Source organism: Canis aureus, chromosome 24 (assembly GCF_053574225.1).
Source record: "Canis aureus isolate CA01 chromosome 24, VMU_Caureus_v.1.0, whole genome shotgun sequence".
In the NCBI taxonomy this organism is placed as follows: Eukaryota; Metazoa; Chordata; class Mammalia; order Carnivora; family Canidae; genus Canis; species Canis aureus.
Window position 1 is genome coordinate 12,143,286 of NC_135634.1, and position 26,033 is coordinate 12,169,318.

At 44.5% G+C, this 26,033-nt stretch overlaps 1 long non-coding RNA gene across 1 annotated transcript in view; it reads right to left on the reverse strand.

Annotated features, from left to right (window-relative positions):
- LOC144295778 (uncharacterized) overlaps positions 1-25,167 on the reverse strand; it is a 48,641-nt gene extending 23,474 nt beyond the window's left edge. Inside the window, exon 1 of the long non-coding RNA XR_013362879.1 lies at positions 24,817-25,167. This is a non-coding gene — a long non-coding RNA (uncharacterized LOC144295778). The remainder of the gene's footprint in view (positions 1-24,816) is intronic.
- Positions 25,168-26,033: the final 866 nt, after the last annotated feature.

Here is a 26,033-nt window from a genome sequence, read left to right on the forward strand (position 1 = left end):
AGTCTCCCCTTAGATGGAAGCACAGCTCTCCTCTACAATACCCTACATCCTCTTCATGTCTTCTCCCCTGCCCACCCCATTTGGTCCAGATGACAAGAGAGTACAAAAACCCATCTCATCTGATCATTCTCCTAACTATGTTGTTTATGGTACAATCTCTATGCTCTAAGTCCTTTAAGACTCTATTTTTTTGGGACTCAAAAATGTTTTCTTTTATCTTTTATCAAATACAAAGTCAGTGAAAACAGAGGCTTTTACTGTTGTCATGTTGGGCTGAGGATCACAGAAAATACCAGGAAGAGAAAAACACACATAAACCCATGTAACAAGATGGCACTACTGCAGTGTGATGATGCCGATAACTGCTTGTCTCATGAATCTATATAAAGAATGCTAACCAAAAAGGAAACATTTAAATTAGTATATGAAAGGTCAGCAGTCTCTAAAGCAACGTTTACAGAAAATTCTTAATTTATTGGTTTGAACTAATTAATTAATTAGTTTCCACGTTTTCTCATTGAATCTCCTTTAACCTCTTTTTTAATCTGATTTTTAAATGAGAAAACTGAAGCCCTGAGAAGTTAAGCAACCTCCCCAAGCTGGTAATGGGCAGAATAAGAGTCAGGACAAGATCTCCTGGTTTCTGATTCAAAACACTTCCCGTGACATTGCACAACTGGACAGAGGCAGAAGAAAAGACAGCTTGGCGTTAAAAGCAATTACACTGGGGTAATTCACTTGGCTGAGCCTTAGGGAAGGCGATGCTGATCGAGTGGTCATTTTGCATTTCGGCTGTAGGGTCACTTGCATTTCTGTGGGTTCTTTGGGACCGTTTTTGTGCAGCAACACCATTTCATTAGCAGAGCTCGGTCTATAATCGAGCCATGTGTGAATTCCAATTCACATCAAGATGGGAAAGCATGAAGTTATAGAAGACTGAGATGGGTGGCCAGACTCCCAGAGGACGTCCTGGAGCTGCCAACCTCCTTCACGCTGCCCTGGCCAACAGCAATCAACCCCACTTGGTAGGCAAGCCCTCTGAGCTGCCAGGTCCAGAAAGAAATTTGAGATCTAATTCAGTCATAAACTTAACTTCTCTGATTGTCTACTAAAATTAGCTGTTTCTGTGATCTTCTGTTTGGCCCAGAATCCGTCATCTCCTCATAGGCTCGATCAGCCCCGTCTTAGAGAGTAGAGAGGGTAAGACAGAAGATTCTTTCTTGGTCACACTTGAATCTGAGCCCAGGACACTGAGGAGATTCTTGGAGTCACTCCATGCTCCTGTAGCCCCAAGCCCTTCTGCTGACCCTAAGATAGCCCTATTCACCTTAAATTCCTGTTAAAAGACCAAAGGGTGTCTTCTGTCAGGACAGACCTCAGAAAAAAGCAGATGTGCTGGGATATTTAATCTAAATCTGCCAGCCTGAGGCAGACCTGACCCCAAATAGAGTCCACACAAGACAGATAGACCAGCTGGGATCATGAGTTAAGATAGCAGGACAGTGGCTTCTTAGTTAGGATGGGATGTCTTGCACGAGGAAGGGGAGGAATGTGTTTGCCTGGAGGCTAGGTGATTCCATCCAGAAAGCTTTCAGCTGGAGTGGAGGAAAGAGAAGAATGCTTAGAAAAACTGGTGGAACCAGTAACTGTGGAGTACGGCCGGAGTGACTTGGGAGGGAGAATAGACACGCAGGAGGCGCCTGGTGATTCCCAAGGGAAGGAAGCCAGAACCGCACGTTGGAGCTTCAGCTGATGCTCTGCTAATGCCCAGAGCGAGTGAGAGAAATGAAATGGATTCCAGACCCTACCAGATGACCACTGCAATCTCAGGGGTGTGGCTGGCAATTGCAGGAGAGTGGCATGCTGGCAGTACTGGTGTCCAGTTCAGTGAACCATGGGAGGGGTCAACCACAGCATGACAAGAGCTCCCATCACGAGCACCTCAAAATGCACCTGGCCATCCTCTTCCTTATCTCCTTATAATCCCTACGTTGGGAATAGCACCAACATCAACTCAGTCACTAAGCCAGAAATCAGCCTTTCCCCCTGATCCGTCATTATGATCCACTGAGATCCTCTAATCTCCCCCTCTCTTCTACAATCCCCACAGCCATGCCCTTATTTCAAGATCTCACCATCCTTTGCCTGGCCATTGTCCCAGTAGGCCCTCCTAGCCCCAGTTCTCTACACTATTGCTAGAGAAATCTTGCCAAAATGTAAAATCCTGTCACTCCCCACTTAAAATCCTTCCAGAACTCCTCATTGCCTTCAGGGTGAAATACAAAAAGGCCTGCCTATCTCTGCAGCCTCACTTCCTACCTCTCTGCTGCAGATGCTTTGTGGTCCAGTCATTCTGAAGGGCATGTTGTGTCCTCTCCAGCCTCTCCCTTTCCCTTCACCCCTGCCTGGAGTGTCCTACCACCCCACCCTACCCCTCAAAGTCTAAAATGCTTGTGGGCCTCCAGGACTCAGTTCATATACCCTATTCCACAACCTATGTTGAGAACCCCTGCTCTGGGCTCCCTAGTCTCCTGGTTTACCTTTGTGGGCACTTGTACACTATAGACAAAACCCTTGGCCTTGGGCGGCCAGGTGGCTCAGCGGTTTAGCTCCGCCTTCAGCCCAGGGTGTGATCCTGGAGACCCAGGATCTGGTCCCACATTGGGCTCCCTGCATAGAGCCTGTTTCTCCCTCTGCCTGTGTCTGTCTCTCTCTGTCTCTCTCTTTCTCTTACGAAGAAATAAATAAAATCTTTAAAAAAAAAAAAAAGACCCTTGGCCTTTGGTGACTTTGGAAGATGTAAGAATGCCCACTTTTTCCCAAGTTATGTGTTTTCAGTGTAGATCTCCCCATACAAGCTAACTGCTACTTGACTATTTTTCACTGGGAGACCAATCTTTTCTCATTCCCAGGTAATTGTTGCCAGTGACAACAAGCCCAGTTATGGCAGGTACTGGGCTTTTGACCAGGGTCCTTAGGAGCTGAATAGCCAATAGGGCTTCCAGGAGAGTACTGAATTAGCCAGACTTCCCCATGGTCATCAGCAGCCTCAGACCACTGCAAACTAACCCCTCCCCCTGGAGAGGAACCAGGAAACTCACTGTCTGGCCTCCTGGGTTTCTTCTTCTAAATCACCAATTATCTGAAAACCACATAAAGCATTTCTAATAGTGAGTAGGGGGACAGAGAGAAGCTGAACAGACTCCTCCTTCATTTCCTTCCTGGGAAACATGAGAAGTGGGAGATAAGTATGTGTTCATATCACCTAGGTATCAAGAGCCTAGGTTTTATCCCCCCTTAATCTCTGTATCCTTGGGATTCATCACAGTACCTAGCACATAGTAACTGCTTAAGAAATGTTTTCTGAATAATGTCATGTGTGAACATCCAACTACGTGTTCAGTAAAGTGGTTAGGCATGCTGGATTCTGAATTCAGATTGCCTGGGGGATTCAAGGTCAGACTCCATCACATACTGTGTGACCTGGAGTGAACTGCTTAACCTCCCTGGAATCTGTTTCTTCATCTGAAAAATTAATATAGTAACAGTACCCACTTTTTAGGGCTATGGGAATTAAATGATTTCATACATGTAAAGTAATTAGACACGTGCTTAGCATACAGTAAGTGCTCAATTAGCATCAGCTTCTTGGAAGGAGCATTACAGATAGGATCCAAGTCATTCTCAAAGCCAGACAGTCCAAGAACTTTTCTTACTAAAAAGGAAAAAAAGAAATATGATGAAGTATGTAAGTATACCTAAGTATGGGTGTATGTACATGTGTAATCAGATTTTTGGTACTCAGAGATTAAGTCCTTTCTGCCCTCTTGACAGTAAAATGCCCTTTATTTCATGAAATGATCGTGATAGCAAATGGTTATTGTTGTCCTTACTATCTTGGCAAATCAAAGTATATATTGCTTCCCCAAGTGCTTTTGAAATATTGCTGGTCTGTGAATACAGATGCCTGGGAAAGACTTGGTTATTAGTGAGGAGACGGAGACCCTTGGGGAGTCTCTCACTCATGAGGTTATATCATTGAGGACAGTGGTTCTCAAGCTTAGCTGCATTCTATTGTCACCTGGGGAGCTTACAAAAAAACCCTGATGCCTGGGTCTGACCCCCTGGGGTTTCAATATAAGGAGTCTGGATATCAGGACATACAACATAGCCAAAGAGAGACAAATAAGTGATCTGGAACAAGGAGCCAGACAGTGGCCATTTATTTATTTATTTGTTTATTTATTAGTTCTCTAATCCAATACATGCTCCTCTTTTCTTGTATTATTCCTGGAGTGGAAAATGGACCAAATAAAAACATATAGGAGTGGAGAAGCGTCAGGAATGGAAAGAAGTGGCAAAACATTTGTTTTGCAATTGATTAGCATTTTGAAACCCCATCTCATCAACCACCTTCTCTCTTTATAACATGTAGGTTCAAGAATCCCCTGATTCCTAATTATGTTTGATAAAGCCTCATCCTCTTCTTATTTGATTTAAAAATGGCTTTCCTAAAAATAATAACACAATATAAGGAAAATAATTTCTCAAAATCTTCTAAAGAGTCTTTGGTATTCCTCTTCATGCCATGATTGTGACATCATCTAAAACATTTAGTCACCCAGAAATGTTCTTCCTCTCAGCTTTTAAAATTCCTTATATATTAAGATATATTTCTAATTATATTTCAAATAAGAACCAGATGTTTTGAACACTTTACTTTGAAACCCCTTCTTGAATCTTATTTAAAAACTATTAGGTGGGGGTGGCATTTTGGCTCACTCTTCTCCTGCTCTTTCTGTATATTTCCCAAAGATTTAACATTCTCAGATATTTGGCTTGGGAATTTATGAGTTTGCCTCTAATAGAAAATTGTTTGTAGCATTTGACTTTTCTCAAATGTGTGAAGCCAAGTGAAGGGTTAATTTTGCAGGTAGCAGTGTTACCAGTTCTCTGTAACAATCTTAGAATTAGAAAGTTGTGTTTGTTTAGCTGATTATTCCCTTCTCTTCATCAACCCATGGTCTTCACCTTTCTTGTAAATGGAACAAGCCTGTTTTGTTTTAATACTCACTGTAACTTATGCCGTATCTTGCCTCAGGCATGCTTACTGCTCATGTAATAGGGAAGTGCAAAATAATACGGGAACAATTAGCTGTAACTTAGAATAAAATTTCTTTTCCTCCTGGGATCTTGCCAAATCACTACTGGTTAGAGTTTATATGTGAGCCTAGATTAAGTTCCCACATCTTGAATTGTATGGAACACAAGACTCTCACTCTTCCTGGGGGCAAATGCTGGGCTCTAGGTGTGAAGGACGTCCAGCAAAGGCAGAAAGAATAGAAATAGAGACTCCCATGTTTTCAAAGGTCACAAGACTCTCACTCTTCCTGGGGGCAATTGCTGGGCTCTAGGTGTGAAGGACGTCCAGCAAAGGCAGAAAGAATAGAAATAGAGACTCCCATGTTTTCAAAGGTCAAGACCACTGCTGTGTTTCTTACTCCCAACCAAGGTTCCTGAAAAGGAAGAGAGATCAAAGGGACAGGAGCTCTGTGAGGCTGACTTCAGGGGCCTATTACTCTGTCCAAATGTAGCGTCACGGGGAGTCAGGTCTGGAAAAGACACCTTGAGTTTGGCCTTTTTTTTTTTTAAAGATTTTATTTATTTATTTGACAGAGAGTGAGAGAGAGCACACATGTGCACAAGCAGGGGGAGCAGCAGGCAGAGGGAGAGGGGGAAGCAGACTCCCTGCTGAGCAGGGAGACTGATGTGGGTGGGGCTTGATCCCAGCACCCTGGGACCATGACCTGAGTTGAAGGCAGATGCTTAACCAACTGAGCCACCCAGACACCCCTAGATTAATCTTTTTCATTTACTATGGGAGCCCCTCATGTAGAAAGACTCAAGACTCAAGACTATCTGCTCCTCCGGCTGGTGTACAGAGTGGAGTGAACTATTTAAGTCTTACACTATTTGCTCCTAGAACATGCCAGTACAACATCATGTTTGGCCCCTAGCTTATTTTCCGACTTCATCTTCTGCTTTGCTCCCTCTTTCCTCCACCCCTTGCTGTGCCTGGGATGTGCTGTGCCCTCCCAGGCCTCCCTCCACCCTTCCCTCCTCTTCTGGACCCAACGAATTCACAGCCAACGCTTGAGACCCAGGTCAAATGCCACGTCTCCAGCACAGCCTCTCCTGGCGCCCCCACTCAGCTAGTCGTGGTCACCTCTGTGTACCCAGGTTATTTTGGCACATCTGCCTTCGCATTTCATCTCGTCATAATGTAAAGTTTGGTTCACAGCTGTGAACTCTGCAAGGATGAGGACAGTGCCTTTGTGTCCCCTTGGCCCCACAGTGATGGCTCCTAGGAGAGAGAAGATATATTTGCTCCGGGAGGAGGGGGAGGGTGGAGAACACATGGAGTCCTGGCGATTCTGCCTGTCACTGAGTGACCACCCTGTGCGGAGTGAGAGACCACACAGTGCTCTCACTCCCTTGCTGTGCTCCTCAGATGATGCAAATGTGAGTGTGTGAGTGTGAGTCTATGTCATGGACCTCAAGCATATGGCAACTATACCTTCCCATGTCAACTGAAGTCATGGTGATCCCTTCCAAGACCGGAGGCAACACTGGCTATTAGGACACAAGTGAATAGACTGCCATCATTTATGGGCAACTTAAAAGACTTTCTAGGGCTCCCTGGGTGGCTCAGTGGTTTAGCACCTGCCTTTGGCCCAGGGCGCGATACTGGAGTCCTGGGATCGAGTCCCATGTTGGGCTCCTGGCATGGAGCCTGCTTCTCCCTCTGCCTGTGTCTCTGCCTCTCTCTCTCTCTCTCTCTCTATCATAAACAAATAAAATCTTAAAAAAAAAAAAAACTTTCTAGTGTAGTTCCAACCATATCTGAGTTTGGCCTTGCATGCCAGAGAATCCAAACCCACTATAGCTGCTAAGAGGTAAGGAGTGAAGGCACAGACCAGATAACTTTTTAGCACCCTCTTTCTCTAGGGGGAAAACAACAGAAATTTAAAAAATACTCTAAATACATAAGGATGGTTTATTTAAAACAAAAGCCACTGAAGAGTATGGCATTAGCTCAGATGTAGAAGGGTGTAATGCTTATTAAAACAAGCAGAACACATCCTTGCTACCTCCCAATGGAGATCTTCAAAATATATATATATTTTTTGGCAGATGCTGCCTCAGGCTGACAGGTACATATAGCACAGGACACATAGTCCCATGCAGCAGCCTGTAGTCACAGCAGTCCTTCCCCTCACATTGGCAGACAGAAGCTTCTGCTCTACTGTTTTCATTGGGACCTAGGCAGATTTGGGTCCTCAGCTCCTGAACTGGAGCTGGAGCTGGAGCCAGAGCCACAGCCTGAATCATGATTTGAGCCTTGCTCTTGGACTTCACTGACAGAGCCTGAGACCCGTGGTGATGGGGGCATAAGTACATTTTCCCATCTTGGGTTGGGTGATGTAGGTAAGTCAAATGAGCTTGTAGTTGACACTCTGTGGGATCTTGGGCCTGACCTCCTTAGGCTGTACGAGAGCCTTGAAAGTGCATATCTCTCAGGAACTTGGGTCCACTCCCTTGAGAGATTCATACCTTTGTGACCAGGGTTAATCAATGCTATTTCTGTACCATTTTCGGGACTGGTTGTGCATGGTGTGATTCTTGGACTTGGCTATGTGTGCATTGAAATCCAAGGCTCCCAAAGGGCATGGGACCTGAAGAGAAAGAGGGAGGCTGCCAGGACATCTTCAATCTTGGAGCAAATTTCGTTCTATGAACTTGTGAGTTAGTGAAACCAGCTGCACTTAGTAGACTTAGGTATGCCTCCATAATTAATCATTTCCAACCTCCTGTAGATTCTGAGTAAGGATTATTCCAGAACATTTACCCCCAAAGAAGGACTTTGCCCAACTATCTTGGCCCCAAACAAACTTGTTTCCTTTGACTCTGTTTTTTCTTCATGTGTAGTCTTTCCATTCATTCTTTGGTCTAACCAATGTTAACTAAACACCTAACATATACCTTGCTTGGCCTCGTGTGTGCAGGTGTAAATGAGTCTACCATGGTTCCTGGGGTGGGGAGGGGGGGCGAGAAGAACCTTAAACCAATGCTTACAATGAAGAATGCTGAGGGTATTGTGAGGAAGACAGGTGTTCTACAAGGCCCCATGGAGCCCACCTTCTCTCCATAAAGCCTGTGTCTTTCATCTTGTAGGCATAGCAGTACACCTGTAAGCAAACCCTGTAAGGTTTGCTTTTTCTTAAGTTTGTTGTTTTTGTTTTTGTTTTGTAAAGCTTAGTGAATGTAAAGTATCTAATAAGTACCAATCAATTGTACTATTATTTAAAAGCCAGTTTTTTAAAGCTTTTTTCTATTGACAATTTGAAAAGAAGAGTGTAAACATTTGTAATATGTAGTTCAATTGGCTACCAATAAATTAAGGCACTAAATAGCTTCTCAGAAACTAGGCCTACTAACTTCCTTCTTTCTTCTCCTTGATTAAGTAATTAATAGGGGCACCTGGGTGGCTCAGGGGTTGAGCGTCTGCCTTTGGCTCAGGTCATGATCCCGGAGTCCTAGGATCGAGTCCCACACAGGGCTCCTCACCGGGACCCTGCTTCTCCCTCTGCCTATGTCTCTGCCTCTCTCTCTGTGTCTCTCATGAATAAATAAAATCTTAAAAAAGAAAAGAAAAGAAAAGAAAAGTAACAGCCAGCTACTGGAAAATATCCAACAGGACCCTCGATTCTCCATGCCTCTGAAGGTGTGATAATGTTCTGCCACAAACAAACGTACGTACGCAAACATGCATCCTAGTGACCAGAACGAAGGCCATCCTCCAGCCAGGTCACCTCTCAGATGATGTGAGGGCCAGCCACCCTGGAGGGAATCATGCTAAGAAGGAAGGAGCTACCTCCAGGCCAGGTATCCTCTTTCAGAGGATTATATTATTTAACTTCACGTGAGTCTGTTCAATATGGTGGGGTGTGGCTGTACGGTTCACTCTTTGGCTATCAAATCCTGTCAGTATCAAGGCTTGTCTCCCAAATTCCTAATTCCATGAATGCTGCAAACTTTAATGGAGGCGGTGTGTCCTTTGTTCTCCTCTTCATGCCAAGGAAGATGGATTTTCCAATCAACTTTTAGTGAGCCAGTGCCTCTCGACTGTGAACTTCAGCAGGGCTTCCTGTTTTTCTCTCTTTAGGTGGGAGAGCATGGCTAGAGGGGGCTGAAATTGGGTACATATCTTCTCCCAGGTCAGTTAGACATTAAAAAAAAAAAACATAACAGGTGAGGCTCTGGTTAAGTCATTTCCCTCAAGGGCAGGCCTTGCTAAGAAGAACCCAGTGCTCTTGATTATTTCAAAATAGTTCCTTTTCCCCTTCTCCCTCCAGAAACAGGAGATTTTTTTAGCTGATATTCACTGTGAAAACCCAGTGCACCAGGAGCTAATATTACCCAAGGTGGAGAGGCTGCTTGGTGATTGGGTGTCCCTCGAGTATTTATCTCTCAGATTTGTCCACCCTGAGCCTCCGGCAACTCATCAGTGCAAGTTTTCCTAGACCGCCCTGGTTCCCAGGGAAGTGTCTGTGTCTCTCCAATTTGGTGGGGGCCAGTTTGCCCTTTGTCCTCACTTATCTTAAAGATTTAAGAAAAGTTGCTGACTTTTTAGCTTGTTCTTTTTCTTTTTCTTTTTTTTTTTTGCTTGTTAGCATGGAGTATCAGCTTCTAATCGTATGGGCTGGATCTGAAACCAAGACTCCAGTGTATTTTTCTCCTACCTATCCACAGAGCAGTCTGAAATAGATATGAGAATTTGCATAACTGAAACTCTGGTCATTCATTTCAGATAGTCTCTGTAATCTTCAGAGTTCAGAAGAACTTTCTAGAAAAAGTTAATTGTGTTTTTGAAAAGGGTTAAGTCCTCCACAGTTTGGGCAGAGGTAAGAAATCAGATCATGGGGTGGGAAGGCTTGCTTCTGGTAGAGCCTTTCTCTCATGCTCATAGTTTAATTCCAAATCGGTGTGATGAGAATGCTTTCTAGTCCCCCAAGGTGAGGAGGGGAGCAAGGATTTTCCCTCCTCACCCCTCTGGTCCATCAAATCCCAAATTCAAGTTCTCCTGGATTGGTTTCATCCTCAAGACAAAAGGAGCTCAAAATTCACTTAACTCTCTGGGCTCCTTCTCCGCGCCCCCACACACACCAGATCTCAACCTAGTAAATTCCTTATTATTATATCTGGGGTTTTAAGAGGTTTGAATTTTTTAAATGTATTTTATGTAGCATTTTTAGTGATTTTAAGTGGGAGAGCTGTTCCAAATAACCTACCCAAACAAACCTCATCCTAGAAAGGGAAAAATACTCTATTTTCTTAATAGAATTTATTAATCTGAAAATTCTCTCCTTACTCTGCTAATCATCTGACAAGTCCAATGAGATTATACACTCCATTACATTCAGTCTTGATCATTTACATATCTTCGAGGCTTGACTAGTGCCCAGCACATGGAAGACATCTAATAAGTGGTCATGACAGTAGTAGTAATAATAATAATAATAATAATAATAATAATAATAATAATAATAGTGAATTTATAACAGTAAAGTCACAAAAAGAGCTTTTTTAAAAAAATGGAATCTCTACTCCCAACATGGGGCTCGAACTCACAACCCTGAGATGAAGAGTCACATACCCCACTGACTAAGCAGCCAGGTGCCCCCTAACAGTAAAAGATCTTAAACATGGACATATTTAGTGTCTTAGCTGACAGCTCTGCTCCAGTCCCCCCTTCTCCAGACCATGTGGTGGGAGATTTAACTTTGGAGAGCTTATGCTCTCGACTTTCAGTAGTGCCCCATTGCCTTTCCCACAGAGACTATTTCTTAGCTTGGTATCCATACAAGTCTGGCCATAAACTAATTTTCTATTCTTTTTGCATCCTGTGTTCTCCCCCAAATCAGTCTACTTGGCATTTTCCAAACATGTAACACAACTTTATGCTCACTAATTCCCCTGCCTTGGCTGTTCTTCCCATTACCTCGTCCTTCTGTTCCAAACCTTCTATTCCTTTGACACACCACTCAAATTCCACTTCCTCTATAGTTCCTTCTCTCATACCCTGGCAAGAATTAATGTTCCTTTCTTTAAACTCCCCAAGTGTTTTGGGCTTCCTTATATATCTCTTATCACATGTGCTTTGCATTATAACTATTTCTTTACATGGATTAATGCTTCCCAAAAAAACTTGATGGTGCCTTGCACATTACAGACACTCAACAAATATGAATAGAAAAATGAATCACCAAAACAGGCTTAGATTGTGAACCTCGAATAATACCAAACAAGGGGATGTTTGTCTACTCCAGCCAGAAATATCTTATCTTTCAGACTCTGGGAGATTTGTAAATATAGTAGGGTCAAACAGTAGCCATATCGATGGACACTTATTTATTTTTATTTCAAATTATTTCAAATTATTACTTTCCATCTGTTTGGCACCTCTTACAGAATGGCTTGGGGGCCCATTGTTCTCCTTTTCTCTTTTTTTCTTTTAAATTCTAAAGCACATGAAGAATTTCATCAAAGGATTCACTTAGAGAATCTAGAACTAAAAGTTAATTCTAGCAACACCCACACCAAATTGAGTCTGACTCACGTTTCCTATCAGCAGTTCCTGTAACCTTGCTGAATTTCTCATTTGTACTATTACTTCACTGAATGCCACAACCCTGAAAAACAGAGACCCAATATAGCATTTCTCTTTTTTCCAGAAGCTAGGTTTTACAGGTGGAAAATTTAAGTTATAAAATTGAGCATTCGAAACACTGCATCTTCAGCATAATGGGGTGGTTTTCTTCTTCTAAATAGGAATTGGCAACTGTTATGTTATCAGTTATGTTAATGCAACAGGCTGCATTATTGCATTTCATTGACTACTAGGAATCTTCTAAGTTCTGCAGAAAAGTACTTGTGGTGAGTGTATTCCCTCCCATACTCTTTCAGAGGACTCACAGGGGGAGGACTATTACTGGATGTATTGCCACGAATACTGCTACTGCATGAATCAAGGAGATACATGGGTCTGTATTAATGTTTTCAAACCTCCCTGCGGTTCAGAAGAGAAGTTTAAATAACCAAAGGAAATGCCCCAAGAAGTAGTATGCTTGAATTAACCTCAAACTAAGGGAAAACTAATCTGATAAAAGAAACACTTTTGCAGATCACAAATGGATAGCTTTAGGAGGAAAAAAGAGGACAAAGGATAGATGTAATTAAATTTCAGAGAGAAAAATTCTCTAAGGCAGGAATGTCATGGGCCAGGAAATCTAAATTGGATGGCAGAAATCTGAAGAAGACCCAGGAAGTCCTAACGGAAGGAAGGGGTCAGTGGTGAGGGATGCCAAATAATGCTTGATAGAATTTCAGTCTGTTTAAAGGTTACATCGGGTAATGTCTCATAGGATTCCAAATCTGACATCTTGTTGATAATGTTGGAGGCATCTTGGTGTGGAATGTGTTGTATCCCAACGAGGTTATAGGCCTCAAACCCATTCTTCTCATAATCACTGCCAGAAATCCAAGCTTCTCTGTTCAACCCAAGTTACACCCCCATACTACTGCGTTCATCCTCAGTTGGATCCAATCCCCAACCCAACCTCCCCTCTGGCCCCTTACTCCCCCTCCAAGTAGAACCTCCACTTCACAATCAGCAAATCCCTCCAGCTCCACCTCCATTTGTTCCCAAGCACCCAGCTCACCCTGAGAATGCTTCACTGTAGCCCAAAAGTGTGCTGTTTGTCACACACCTCTTAGGACTCGGGACCAAAAGCAAAAGCTGTGCTTTCCTGGGTTGCCATTACCCTTTGCAGGCCATGTCTCTGTCCCTCTCTGTTGCACAAACCCCCGCTTTTTGAGCCTCATACCATTCACATGCCACCTTCACACACAGACTTCCAGAACACACCGTTCGCATTTCACACACACACCCTTCCTGTGCTCAAGGCTTTAGTTCCTGGCTGCCTGTCTTCCTTTCCACCCCAACTCCTACAGAATTTTTGGCTTTTTCAATGTATGTGGTGATGACACACCACCACGCTGGCCTCTTAAACCTTTGACCACACAACTGTCTTGAAAGCAGCCACCACAGCCAGGTCACAGGTGGATGAGGTCCTCATATTGCCCCATCTCTAATCCCACATCTCTCTCACCCACCACACCTTCCCACCCTCCGATCACTCCTATTCAAATACCTCCACCACAAAGTCCTTCAGTCCTTCAACTGTGTGACCAGCGTCATCCACTGACACTCATTCTCCCCTGAGGGGCTTGTCTCCTAGTCCATGGAGAGAATGGGAGCTTGGGAGGGGACCTCCCTGCTCTTCCCATCTCCAAACTGGCAAACTCATTAGCACCTACATCTGGTTCCCTTCTGTCTTACCGGTCTGGTTTATGCTGTCCTACAACACTGCTCTGCTTATCCACAGGACCATTCCAATAGCTTACTGATATGTTTTAATATCTACATTCTGAGAAGGAACTTTTCTCTGATGTGCTGGCAGGCTGACGTTGGGTCATGCTGGCTCCTAAGAGTCAACTGTTAAATTTTCAGGGGTTTTGCCAACTCTTTGGCATTACGTTGGTAACTTGGAATTGGCTCTGCTGAGTGCTTATACCTTGACAAATGAAGCCTTTGGTTTTCCAACAGGGGTTTTATTAAATATCTACCAGCATATTCCTGTCCTATCTTTCATCCCCCTGCTGCTACCAATGGGTTCTCTACTGCTCCTCCCATCTTTGTCCCTGTTGAAACAAGATTTCTAAGAGCAGTCCCAGCAATGAGTTCCTGTCACCTCTTCAAACCCACTCCAATCTAGCTTCTGCCCTGACAGAGCCACTCAGCACCCCCACATTCCAATCCAAATAATACTTGTTCAGTTATTTTACGGGAGTTTTGCATTCAACTTCCCTACCTACTTCCTCCTTCTGGAAAACACATTCTTCTCCTAGCTCCTCTGATACCACACTTTTAGTGTTTCTGTTGCCTCTCTTGCTGTCCTTTTTTCAGAATCTGTTGCAGGCTTCTCTGTGCTTCCCTCAGACATACATGCAACTTCTAAATGTTGGCTTCCCAGGGTGGGGTTCTAGGCTCCCTTACCTCCACTGTGCTTTCTCCCCACATAACTGCATCCTGTCTCATGACTTTACACACTGAAGATTCCTAAAAGGATACCTCAAACCTCTGTGATCTCCAGATTCCTCCATAATGGCCTATTTGACAGTGGATGCACACTTTGCTTTAAAAGTAACGTGTCCTGGGGCACCTGGGTGGCTCAGTCGGTTAAGCGACCAACTCCTGATTTTTGGCTCAGGTCGTGATCTCAGGGTTGTGGGATCGAGCCCCATGCTTGGTAGGGAGTCTACTTGGTATTCTCTCTCTCCCTCCCCTTCTGCCCTCCCCCCACCTATAAAAAATAATAAGGGGTACCTAGTTGGCTCAGTCAGCTAAGCCTCTGACTCTTTATTTTGGCGAGGTCATGATCTCAGGGGTGTGAGATCAAGCCCCAAATGGGGCTCCATGCTCAATGCAGAGTCTCCTTGTCCCTCTCCCTCTGCTCCTTCACCCCCACAAATAAGTAAGTAAAATCTTTTTAAAATGATAAATAAGGGATCCCTGGGTGGCATAGCGGTTTAGCGCCTGCCTTTGGCCCAGGGCGCGATCCTGGAGAGCTGGGATCGAATCCCACGTCGGGCTCCCGGTGCATGGAGCCTGCTTCTCCCTCTGCCTGTGTCTCTGCCTCTCTCTCTCTCTCTGTGACTATCATAAATAAATAAAAATTAAAAAATAATAATAATAAATAAAAATAAATCTTCAAAAAAAGGTGGCATGTCCTGATTCCTTCACAACTTGGCAATCTAGTCCCCACCCCACCCCCACCCCTACCCCTATTCCCCACTTCAGTAACTAATGGTATGTTCAGTCATTTGCCTGAGCTGGAAATGTGGCCATCCAGAATTCCTCCTTCATCCTCATCCCAAGGCATCAGCAAGGCCTCTGTGTCTACCTCCTGGGTATCCATGCATCTCAACTCCCCCTGCCTCTGTCCACGGCCAAAACCACATAGTCTTCTGAGTCATCCTCACACTCATGTCTTGCCTGCATTACTTATTGGCCTTCCCATTTTCACTGTTGCCCTGCTCAATACAACCTCCACAAAGCAGCCAGAGGAAACCATTAAAAAAGACAGTCCTGAAAATTAAAATGGCCTTTAAAAACTTCAAGAAGGCATGGAAAAGTAATTATTTCACTCTTAAAATGGCCAATTCCAAGAATGTATATAAAATAAACTACCAATAAAAGTTTTTTACATTGCATAGAAATAAACAAACTTATATGAGATTTCAAGAGGGAAAGTATGACAGAAAAAATTGGATGGAAATTAGTTTGATGGAAATTATTTATATTTTAAATTTATAGAATTTTCAGAGGCACCATCTTATCTCTCTTCATGTGAAGAAACAATGTTACATTAAATTAGACTTTGAAATAAGAGCTGTCATTTTGTTTTATTTTTATTTATTTATTTTAAGGTTGTTGTTTTTTTTAATGTAATCTCTACACTCAACGTGGGGCTTAAACACAACCTAGACATCAAGAGTTACATGTTCTACCAACTGAGCCAGCCAGGCACCCCTGAAATAGTAGCTGTCATTGCTGTCAAAACAGCAATACATGCAAGCAGAATTTTAAAATTCAAAGGTGGAGGGACGGGTGAAATAGGTGAAAGGGATCAAGAATACCCTTACCTTGATGAGCACTGAGTAATATATGGAAGTGTTGAGTCACTATGTTGTACACCTGAAACTGGCACTGTGTTAACTATGTGGGAATTACAATAAAACAGAAAAAGAATTCAAAGTTTAACAATATCCTTGCAAATGATGACCAAAACCTTTTGTATATATGATACCAAAACAAAGCCCCTCAATGTAAGATCTGCCTGAAATTATCTAATCAAATAAAAATTACTCAACTAATGTTCACCCTTTGGGATGGTATAAGAAGAAAATTTAATCTTACAAAGTTCTCATATATCTATAGACTTTGTCAATCTACTTTTTAAAACAAATCAACTACCGTCCTTAACCTTTCCTGTACTAGCCTGAAAATTAAAATGGCTTTTAACAATTTCAAGAATACATGGAAAAGTGATTCTCTTACCCTTGAAATTGTCAGTAATTTTTCTTTTGAAATTATAGAAGTTTTCAATTAACCCAGAGATTCCAAATTCAGATCATCTTTTTAAAATGGAAAACAGATTGTTTTAACAAGCTACTTAAAACCTTCCTATTACGTCTCAGATAAGATCCACATGCCTCTCTTAGAGGGCCCTGCAATCTGACCTTTACCATTCTCTCAGCTTTATCCTGTCCTCCTTTCCCTCTAACTCTGCCAGCATCAGGTACACTGGCTTTCTCTCAGTGGCTGGGACACCTTCTTCCTTTATGAGTAGTGGTGTTGGTGGAGGTGTTGAGAATTGGTTTTTTTGTCTCAGGACCTTTGCACAAGCTCTTCCCTCAGTCCAGGGACTTTCTGCTGACTTCATCTCATCTTTTAGAGCTTATCTTGAATAGCATCTTCCCAAAAAAGTCAAGCAGGCAGGGAGGGGGTCCAGTAGAGCAACATGAACAAATTAGGCAAACAGTCAGCAGTCAGCAAGTTGACTCTCTCCCTCTCTCTCTCTCTCTTAGAGGGAGGGGAGGGGCAGAGGGAAAGAGAAAATCTTTTTTTTTTCCTTCTGTAAGATTTTATTTACCGATTGATGAGAGATACAGAGAAAGAGAGAGAGGCAGAGACAGTCAGAGGGAATAGCAGGCTCCCCACAGGGAGCCTATTGTGGGACTCGGGACTCAACCCCGGGGACTCTGGGATCACAACCTGAGCCGAAGGCAGACGCTCAACCACTGAGCCACCCAGGTGTCCCAGGAGAGAAAAAATCTTAAGCAGGGAGCAGCTCTTAAAAGCCTGATGCAGGGCTTGATCCTATAACCCCGGGATCATGACCTGAGCCAAAATCAAGAGTCTATTGTTAACTGACTGAGCCACTCAGGTGCCCCTCACCTCTCTTTAAAGTGAGTACTACCTTACTTTTTACCTTACTACCTTAAATTAATTGTCTGGTTGCTAAAGTAACACTGACTTGAATTTGTCATCTATTTACCAGTTTCTGGAGGGATGGCTTTGGCTGAGCACCTGGGACCAGTACAGTAGTCAACAGCAGAGAAGCTCTATGGGGCAGGCTCATGTTCTTCCAGTTGCCAGAGGCTTGGTAGTTACTAGATGGTCTTTCAAAGCTCTGGTTTCTCCCTTCACAAATGTCAGCCAGTCCCATGTTGTGGGTCAGTTCCCCAGAAGCAGAGCTGAGGTGGGGATTCTTGTAAAGGTTGTGTATCGGGAGGGAGCCCTCAGGAAGAATGTGTAGAGAGGGAGAGAAGCAGGAAAAGGAAGAGGAGCAGCTAAGAAAAGATGTGGTTTCAGCCCAAGTCTAGCCCCAGCCTGATCCCACAGATGCTCTGGAACATGCATGGCACCACAGCACTGTTCCTCTTCAAAGCAGAGTCTAGGCTTTTATATCTCTGCACCAGTCACTCATTGGCTGGGGGCACCTCAGTGGTGGGGAGTACAGGGAACCTCGCAGATCTTGAGGTGGCCTGTGTCTGTACCGGAGGCAGTCGTGAGACCTTAACAGCCAATGCTCAGCAGTCTGGAATACTCTCCAGGTAAAAGAGACCTGGGTGGGGAACAAGAAGCTATGGATCATCTTAGGGCAGGATTGCTCAACCTTGGAAGTCTTCACAATTTGGGCTGGATAATTCTTTGTTGTGGGCAGCTGTCCTGTGCATTGGTAATATATTTACCAGCATCTCTTGCCCCTCTCCAGTAGCCGTAGTGTGTGTGTGTACACTTGTGTGTGTATGTGTCTGTGTGTGTGCAGTGGGGAGCCTCAGCTTCTCTGAATATGACTGGCTGAACAAAGACTAGGTCAAGGCAGAATGAAAAGAAGGATCAACAAAAATCTGCTAGCTATTTAACAAACAGCATTAACAGTTAAATGACTGACTGACCATGAGTGTTAAGGGAGAAGCTGACTCCTAGGTTTCTGGCTTTGGCAAATGTGGGCAGGGCAAAGAGAGCAAGTTCTGAGGAGGAACAGACCAGGTAAAATTTGGACACTTGGAGTTTGACCTGCTGGGGCTTCCTTGCAGACACATGTAGAAGGCACTCATAAGTCTGAGTCTGGGCTGGGCTGGTGCACTCAGTCTGAGAGTCATCACCAGCAAAGTCAAGGACAAAATCAGTTGGCTAGGGAGAAGGTACTTGGTGAGAAATGAAGGGGGCTGAAGGCAACCTTCACATGTAGGGGAGAGAGGGAATATGAGATGGTCCCAAAGGGGAGCCAGAGAGCTAGAAGGAGAAGCAGGGGTGAGTGAAGCCATAAATCATAGAGACAGGTAAGAGAAATAATTGTTCTAAAAAGAAAGATACAGTCCCTCAGCCTGTCACTAGGCTCCATTTCTCAAGGACGTTAGGGTTTCATGAATTACCTCTAGAGTATAGTCAAGTAAAAATGGCATTCAGGCAATTTGTTGGCCTGTATTTCTTTCCTATTAGGCATTCCCATTGAAGAAAAACAAAACACCTCACCTTTTAATAATATATTTTGTAAGGTGAGTGTGAACATACCATACAAACTCCCCATATAGCAAACAAATCTTCTACAAAGGTAGTCCAGAGCCCACAGCATGGTGCAAGCAGCAAGAACTGGGAACGAAGCCTTTGTGTCTAAGCTCTTGCTATGTGTCCCCTCTGGTGAGTCATTTTGATTTCATTTGGTTTATTCATTATAAAAATAGGTGCTTATGTGAAGCGACCTCCCGGTGTCCTTTCTACTCAAACATTCTAAGGCTCTAATCAAATCCACACACATTTATTACATATACATCAGCGGAAGTTCCATCCTATTGTATGTACATCAGAACAGTGATGCATAAGCCCTACAGAATAACCCAGGGAGGTTGTTAAAGTACAGGCCCCCACACAGAGGATACTGTTGCCTAAAAGAATCCCACAATCCCACCCACAGAACAGAGGGAAATATTTGCAAATCATATATCTGATAAGGGGTTAACATCCAGAATATATACGGAACTACTACAATTCGATCACAACAACAAAACACAACCTGATTTTAAAATGAGGAAGGGATTTGAATAGACATTTCTCCAAAGATCTACAAATGGCCAGTAAGTACATGAAAAGATGCTCAACATCTCTGGTCAATAGGGAAATGCAAATCAGAACCACAATAAAGGACACCTTGATGACTCAGTGGTTGAGCGTCTGCCTCTGGCTCAGGGCATGATCCCAGGGTCCTGGGATTGAGTCCCGCATAGGGCTCCCCACAGGGAGCCTACTTCTCCCTCTGCTTGTGTTTCTGCCTCTCTCTCTCTCTCTCTCTCTCTGTCTCTCATGAATAAAATAAGTAAATAAATAAAATCTTTTTTAAAAAGTATTAAAAAAAAAAACCCACAATAAGATACCACCTCACACTCGATTGGATGGCTACTATTAAAAAAAAAAAAGATGAAAATAACAAATGTTGGGAAGGATGTGGAAAAATGGAAACCATCATGCATTCTTGCTGGGAATATAAAATAGCAAAACCACTGTGGAAATAAAAGTTCCTCAAATAATTAGAAATACTATTACCATGACCCAACAAGTCCACTTCTGGATATCTGGATAAATATGTATACCCCGGAAAATTGGAAACACGGTACTACAGTGATATTTACACAGGCATGTTTATAGCAGTAGTATTCACAATAGCCAAAAGGTAGAACTAACCCAAATATCCACTGATGGATGAATGGATAAAGAAAATGAATGGAGCACCAGGGTGGTTCAGTTGGTTACAGCTCAGATCATGATCTTGGAGTCCTGCTCAGCAGAGAGCCTGCTTCTCCCTCTCCCTCTGCCCTCCATCCTGCTTGTGCCCTCTCTCTCATACTCCAACTCAAATAAATAAATACAATCTTTATTAAAAAAAAAAAAAAAGATTCTCTCTTTCCCTCTTCCCCTCCCCTTCCCCCATGTGCTCATGCACGGGCTCTCTTTCTCTCTAAAGAAAAAAAGAAAAAGGAAAAAGGAAACATGGCACATACATACAGTTGAATATTACTGAGCCTTAAAAGTTAAGGAACTTTTGACATATGCCATAATGTGGATGAGCCTTGAGGACATTATGCTCAGTGAAATCAGCCAGTCACAAAAAAACAAGTATTGTATGATCCCACTTATATGAGGTGTCTGCAAAAGTCAAATTCATAGAGACAGAAGGTGAAATGATGGTTGCCAGGGGCTGGGGCAAGAGGGGAATGGGGCGTTGCTTAATGTAGACAAAGTTTTAGTTCTGCAAAATGAATTGAGCTCTGGAGATTAGTTGCATAACCATGTGAATGTACCTAATGCTACTAAATCATACACTTAACAAGGTTTAAATGATTTTTTAAAATTTCTATGATAGCTATGGGAGAAAAGTAACAAAATAATGGTAAGGTAACAAGTTTATCAATTCAAACTGGTATATTTCCATATTTTCTTAAAGCCCAGCTATGCTCTTACAGTAATCAGTAATAGCATATTATTTAAATTTGGAGAGGGGTTTTTTGTTTTTTGTTTTTTTATTGAGGGGGATTGTTTTAAGACCTCTTTGTTCTACACACAATTTTTAAAGACAGCTGTTAGATTAGAAACTTGGAAAGAGATATCACTCCAATGGAGTGACACTTTTCATTTAGAATCCCCTGTTCCCCTAGGATGGGGATTACACCTGCCTGAAGTATTCCCAGCCAGGCCTCGCCACTGCAAACCACACAGACAACACTCACATGTTTCAATATTGAGTTGTCTACTGAATATCTTCTGAATGTAGTTTCCAATTCCAGATGAATAAGACTTCCTCAGAAAACTGATTTTATGATCAGGGTGCTGCCTCTTCCCAGAAAAAGGATGTCTTCCCACACAACCTCCATGCCATGAGGATTATGGAGAAGGCGGGTTCCTCAAACAGAGAGCAGAGCCTGATTGTACGATCTGACCTCACAGAAAAGCAAAACTCCCATACAGGCTCATTCATTCATTCATCAAATACTTATTGTGTACCAGTGCTATGCAGATCACCAGAAAAATCACTATTAAAAATGAGAATAGAGGGATCCCTGGGTGGCGCAGCGGTTTGGCGCCTGCCTTTGGCCCAGGGCGTAATCCTGGAGACCCGGGATTGAATCCCACGTCGGGCTCCCGGCATGGAGCATGCTTCTCCCTCTGCCTGTGTCTCTGCCTCTCTCTCTCTCTCTGTGTGACTATCATAAATAAATAAAAATTTATTTAAAAAAAAATGAGAATAGAGTTTTACTAAGGCCATTTTTATGGAGGCATAATTCACATACAATGAAGTTCACCCTTTTGCATATACAATCCTATGAATTAACAATGTATATTGCATAACCACCACCAAAATCAAGATACAGAATATTTCTATCACCCCAGGAGGTTCTCTTGTGCCCCTCTGGAACCAAGCCCTCCTATCCCCTCAGCTCCTGGCAACCTGATGTTTGTCCTTACAATTTTTGCCTTTTCCAAATGTCAAAAAAATGAAATTACATAGTATAGTAGCTTTTGCACCTGGCTTTTTCCAGTTAGCATAAACCTGTTGTGACTCCTCCATATTGTTGCCTGAATCAGTAATTAATTCCTTTTTATTACTGAGTAGTATTCCATTGTGTGGATATAGCACAATTTATTTACCCATTCACTAGTGGATGAACATTCAGGATGAACATTCAGTTGTCAGCATTATGAATAAAGCTGCTACAAGCATTAGCCTATGAGTCATTGTGTGGACATAAGTTTTCAATACTCTTGGATTAATACCTAGGAATGGCATTGCTGGGTCATTTGGAGAGTATATGTCTAAATTAAGAAGAAACTGTTTGTTTTTTAAGATTTTATTTATTTATTCATGAGAGAGAGAGAGAGAGAGAGGCAGAGACACAGGCAGAGGAAGAAGCAGGCTCCATGCTGGGAGCCCGACATGGGACTTGAATCCGAGACTCCAGGATCACGCCCTGGGCCAAAGGCAGGCGCTAATCTGCTGAGCCACCCAGGGATCCCCGAAACTGTTTTTTTTAAATGGCTCTACTCTTTTGCATTGCTACCAGCAATATATACAAGTTCCAGTTGTTCTGAATCCTCACCAGGCAGACAAAGTTTTTCACAAATATCAGCCTCTTTCTTATTTAATTTCAAATCTGCAGTGGTCATGGTCACTATATCATCAGCAATGTGTGACTTTATCTTCAAGCTTCTTGCTCTATAGGCAAGGGCTCAAAAGTATGTACTGTTTGGTTGTTTCCACAATTCACATTTTTCTTTATGAAAAGGTACTATAAAAGTGCCTTAATGATCTCATCAGGTTTAAGAAATTACAGCAAGGAGAGTTAGCCATTAGCAAAATAGAAATGGACACAGAATAGTATATGCTTAGTGTTAGAAGGAATCTTAAAAGCCTTCTCTGTCCTGGCCCCTGTGGGATGCTTGAATCCCATCTGACTATGTCTCTGGCAAGGGGTCATCCAGGTTCTGCTGCAATCAGTTCTCTTTTGGAGGATCTCATTTCCTCCTATGGCAGTGTATTAATCAGAAGTCTGTAAAAGATACAGTCACCAGAAATTGTGTCAGCTGTGGACAGTCACTATCATCTCAGGGTTCATTGGTCCTCATCTGGGGCATGGGGGCCCACATCATTCCAATCCCTACTTTTATCTGACATCCCTTCAAATATTTGAAAGCAACTCTCCTGTCTCCTAAAGTACCTCCTCTCTCCCAGATTAAACATCACTGGTTCTCTTGACCATCCTCATCCAACATGATTTTGAGGCCCTTCTCTATCCTGTCCCCCTCCTCTCAACAGATACAGCTATATCTAATCTCTTCCTAAACTAGGCAGCTCAGCACCAATCCCAGAACTCATAGGGGCAGCAAACATGGGGTAGATTCTGACCTAGAGTCTCAGAGGCACTTTTTTGACAGAGGTCTCCAATGCCCCTGCTGAACTTACCACCAGCTATTATTAGCCTAGCTACTTAGTCAAATCTTCCCCAGTCTGTATTTGCAGACTTAAATTTTCGGAGACTCAAGAGAAGGACCTAAAATAATTCTCATTATAGATTCATCCAATGCTTCAATTTGCTAGGGCTTTCGGTAACCCTGATTTTATAATCACATTTACTATCTTAACCGTGTCACCGCCAAGTCTGATAAGCAGATCTACAAAATCTTTGTTCAGCAATGCGTATTTGTTGAGCACCTATGATGTCCTATGCACTTGGGCAGGCACTGTGAATACAAAGATGAATTGAATGGGGCTGTCTCTGGAGAAGCTCACAGTAGATGAGCGGGTTGTGAACCACACTGAAAGCATCCCAAAGGACTCCATGAGTGTAATCATCAGAACTAGAACTCTGACTAGTCACTAACTCATCTACTTGCACCAGCCTCCAAACCAGACATCCCCATTTTGCCCACACGGCTGGCATAAGAAAGCCTGAAGAACATTTAGAAATCTAGATATGCTATGTCTGTACATGACTGCTGAGCTCGGGGTCAGAGTATTCAGAGGGATGAGGACCACAGTCTGCTGTGAATTGTGTTTAGTAAGTGGCTAGACCACACTCTCACCACATCCCCACTGTCCTCATCCCACTTATCCTAGTCTCAGGACAATACATAAACTTATTCACATGGCCATCAGGATTACTGAAAAGATACCATAGGATGGAGTAGATAATGAGCTCCTGGAGTGGCCCAGTTTAAGGTAAATAGGTAAATAATACAGGGGAGAGGAATGAATGAATACCCTATACAGGGGAGATGATATCCTAGGGTTTAAGCCTTATTTCAGAACAATAAATCTCGTGTGGTGCAATTTGGGCAGTGTCCAAGAGGCTGCTGGAGCTCCTAGGAGGTCCTTCTTGGACTGTGGAGATGGGCAGTCTGGGTACTAGGTGAGTTTTTGCAGGAGAGGAGGAGAGAGGTGCCTTAGCACTCGTACCCCAGAGTAGCTCCCTCATAGAAGGGAAACGACAGCGTTGAGCATTCAAACTTCAGGTAGGAGAAACACAAACCTTTTAGGTGAAGCATACTTGACAGCCATTTTATTGGACCCACAGAACATTTGTAGTACCTGGTTCGGATTGTCGTCCTGTCCGCTTCCTCCCCCCCCCCCCAGGCCACATAGGGCAAAGGTTTACATAAGTGAAGAGGTTTCCTTTCACACTAAGAAATCACAGAACCACAGATTCCCGAGGGTGGCTTAGGTCACTGACAACTCTGATCCCAAGGAGCAGACCTTCGGAAAAGTCCTGCTTCCTCAGGAAATTCTTCTTCAGCCTCCTCTTCCAGAAAACCCCCTCACATCAACCCCCGCTCCAGAAAGGCTTCCTCCAATGCCCAGGAAACAGGCTTCTGATCCAGAACGTGTCAAGTGCCAATGAGTTTCAAGGTCAGAGTTTGAACCGCGGGCTGTTTACCCCTCCTTTGCCCTGGGAGGCCCCCCGCCCCCGCCCCCGCCCCCATCCCTCCTTTAGCGAGGCCCCCGGGAAGGACACCGCAGCTGATTTTCCCTGCGGCCAGAGCCCCTTGAACTCCCTTCGGCCCTGTTGTTTACTCACTTCTCGCAAAGTTTCTGAAGCTGAGCCGCGGCTCCTCAGATGTTATTTATCTTTTCCTGCGAGGGACTTGTGACAGTCCAGGGTGTCGTGTATCCTGTGAGATTGTTTATCACCCAGCCCCGCCGCGCCGGGCGGCCCACTCGCCAGCACTTCACGTCCCCGAAACCCCGGACTACGTGAGCGAGCGAAGGGCGGGAGGTTCCGAGGGGCGCCGGGGTGAACCCTCGGAGGGGTGAACCGTGCGGCCACGTGTCCTGCGGCGAGGGCCGTGACCCCGGGCGCCCAGGTGACGGCCGCCGCCCGCGGCTCGGAGCGCTCGGCCCCGGTGCTGGGGGGGACCCCGAGGCGCAGCGCCCCCGCCGGCTGGGCTCTCGCGGCCTCCGAGGCGAGGCGCGGCCCCTCGGCCCCCTGCCGGTCCCGACGCGCGGGGGCGCTCCCGCCCGGCCCGGCCCCGCCCACCCCGGCGCTCGCGCGGCCCAGGCTCGCCCTCCGCTCGGGGTCACCGGAGGGCGCGGCCCGGCGCCCGGGGAGCCGCGCGGGGGGCGCTCCCTTCTGCCCGGGACTCAGGCCCGCGGAGGATTTGAATGAGCCCGTGGTTGGGGGAGGGGGGCTCGGGGGGACTCTTGTCTTTTCCCTTTCTTTCCATTTCCATCCTTTTCTCCTGGTTTTCCTGCCCTTCCCTTTTCCCTTCTGTCCGTTGGGCCTTTCGTTTATTTATCCACGAGAGACCCAGAGAGAGGCAGAGACCCAGGCGGAGGGAGAAGCAGGCTCCGCGCAAGGAGCCCCACGCGGGACTCGACTGGGGACTCCGGGATCGCGCCCTGAGCCCGAGGCGGACGCCCAAGCCCCGGGCCCCCGGGCGTCCCTCTTTTGGACCTTTCAGAGGGCCAGGTCCCCTCTGCCGTCTTTAGGAGCGTGCCCCATGCCTGGGGAACGAAGGCAGGACGGAAAGGGGCCGTGCCCTGGCTCCGCCAGCCCGTCCTTACACCACGCGCGCACACACACATGCACACTCACACACTTATGAGGAAAGATCAAACGCTCCCGGCGGCCCGAGGTCTGTTTTCTCAGGCGTCCTTCCCCCATCACCGCATTGTTAGCGGGACAATGGGCTCCTGTGTCAGTCTTGTTGGCACCAGTTTTGTACGATGCAGGAAACAGCATTTCCTCTCCGCGCTGGAAAATTAACTTGGATCGTGCTTTTCCCTTTTTATTGA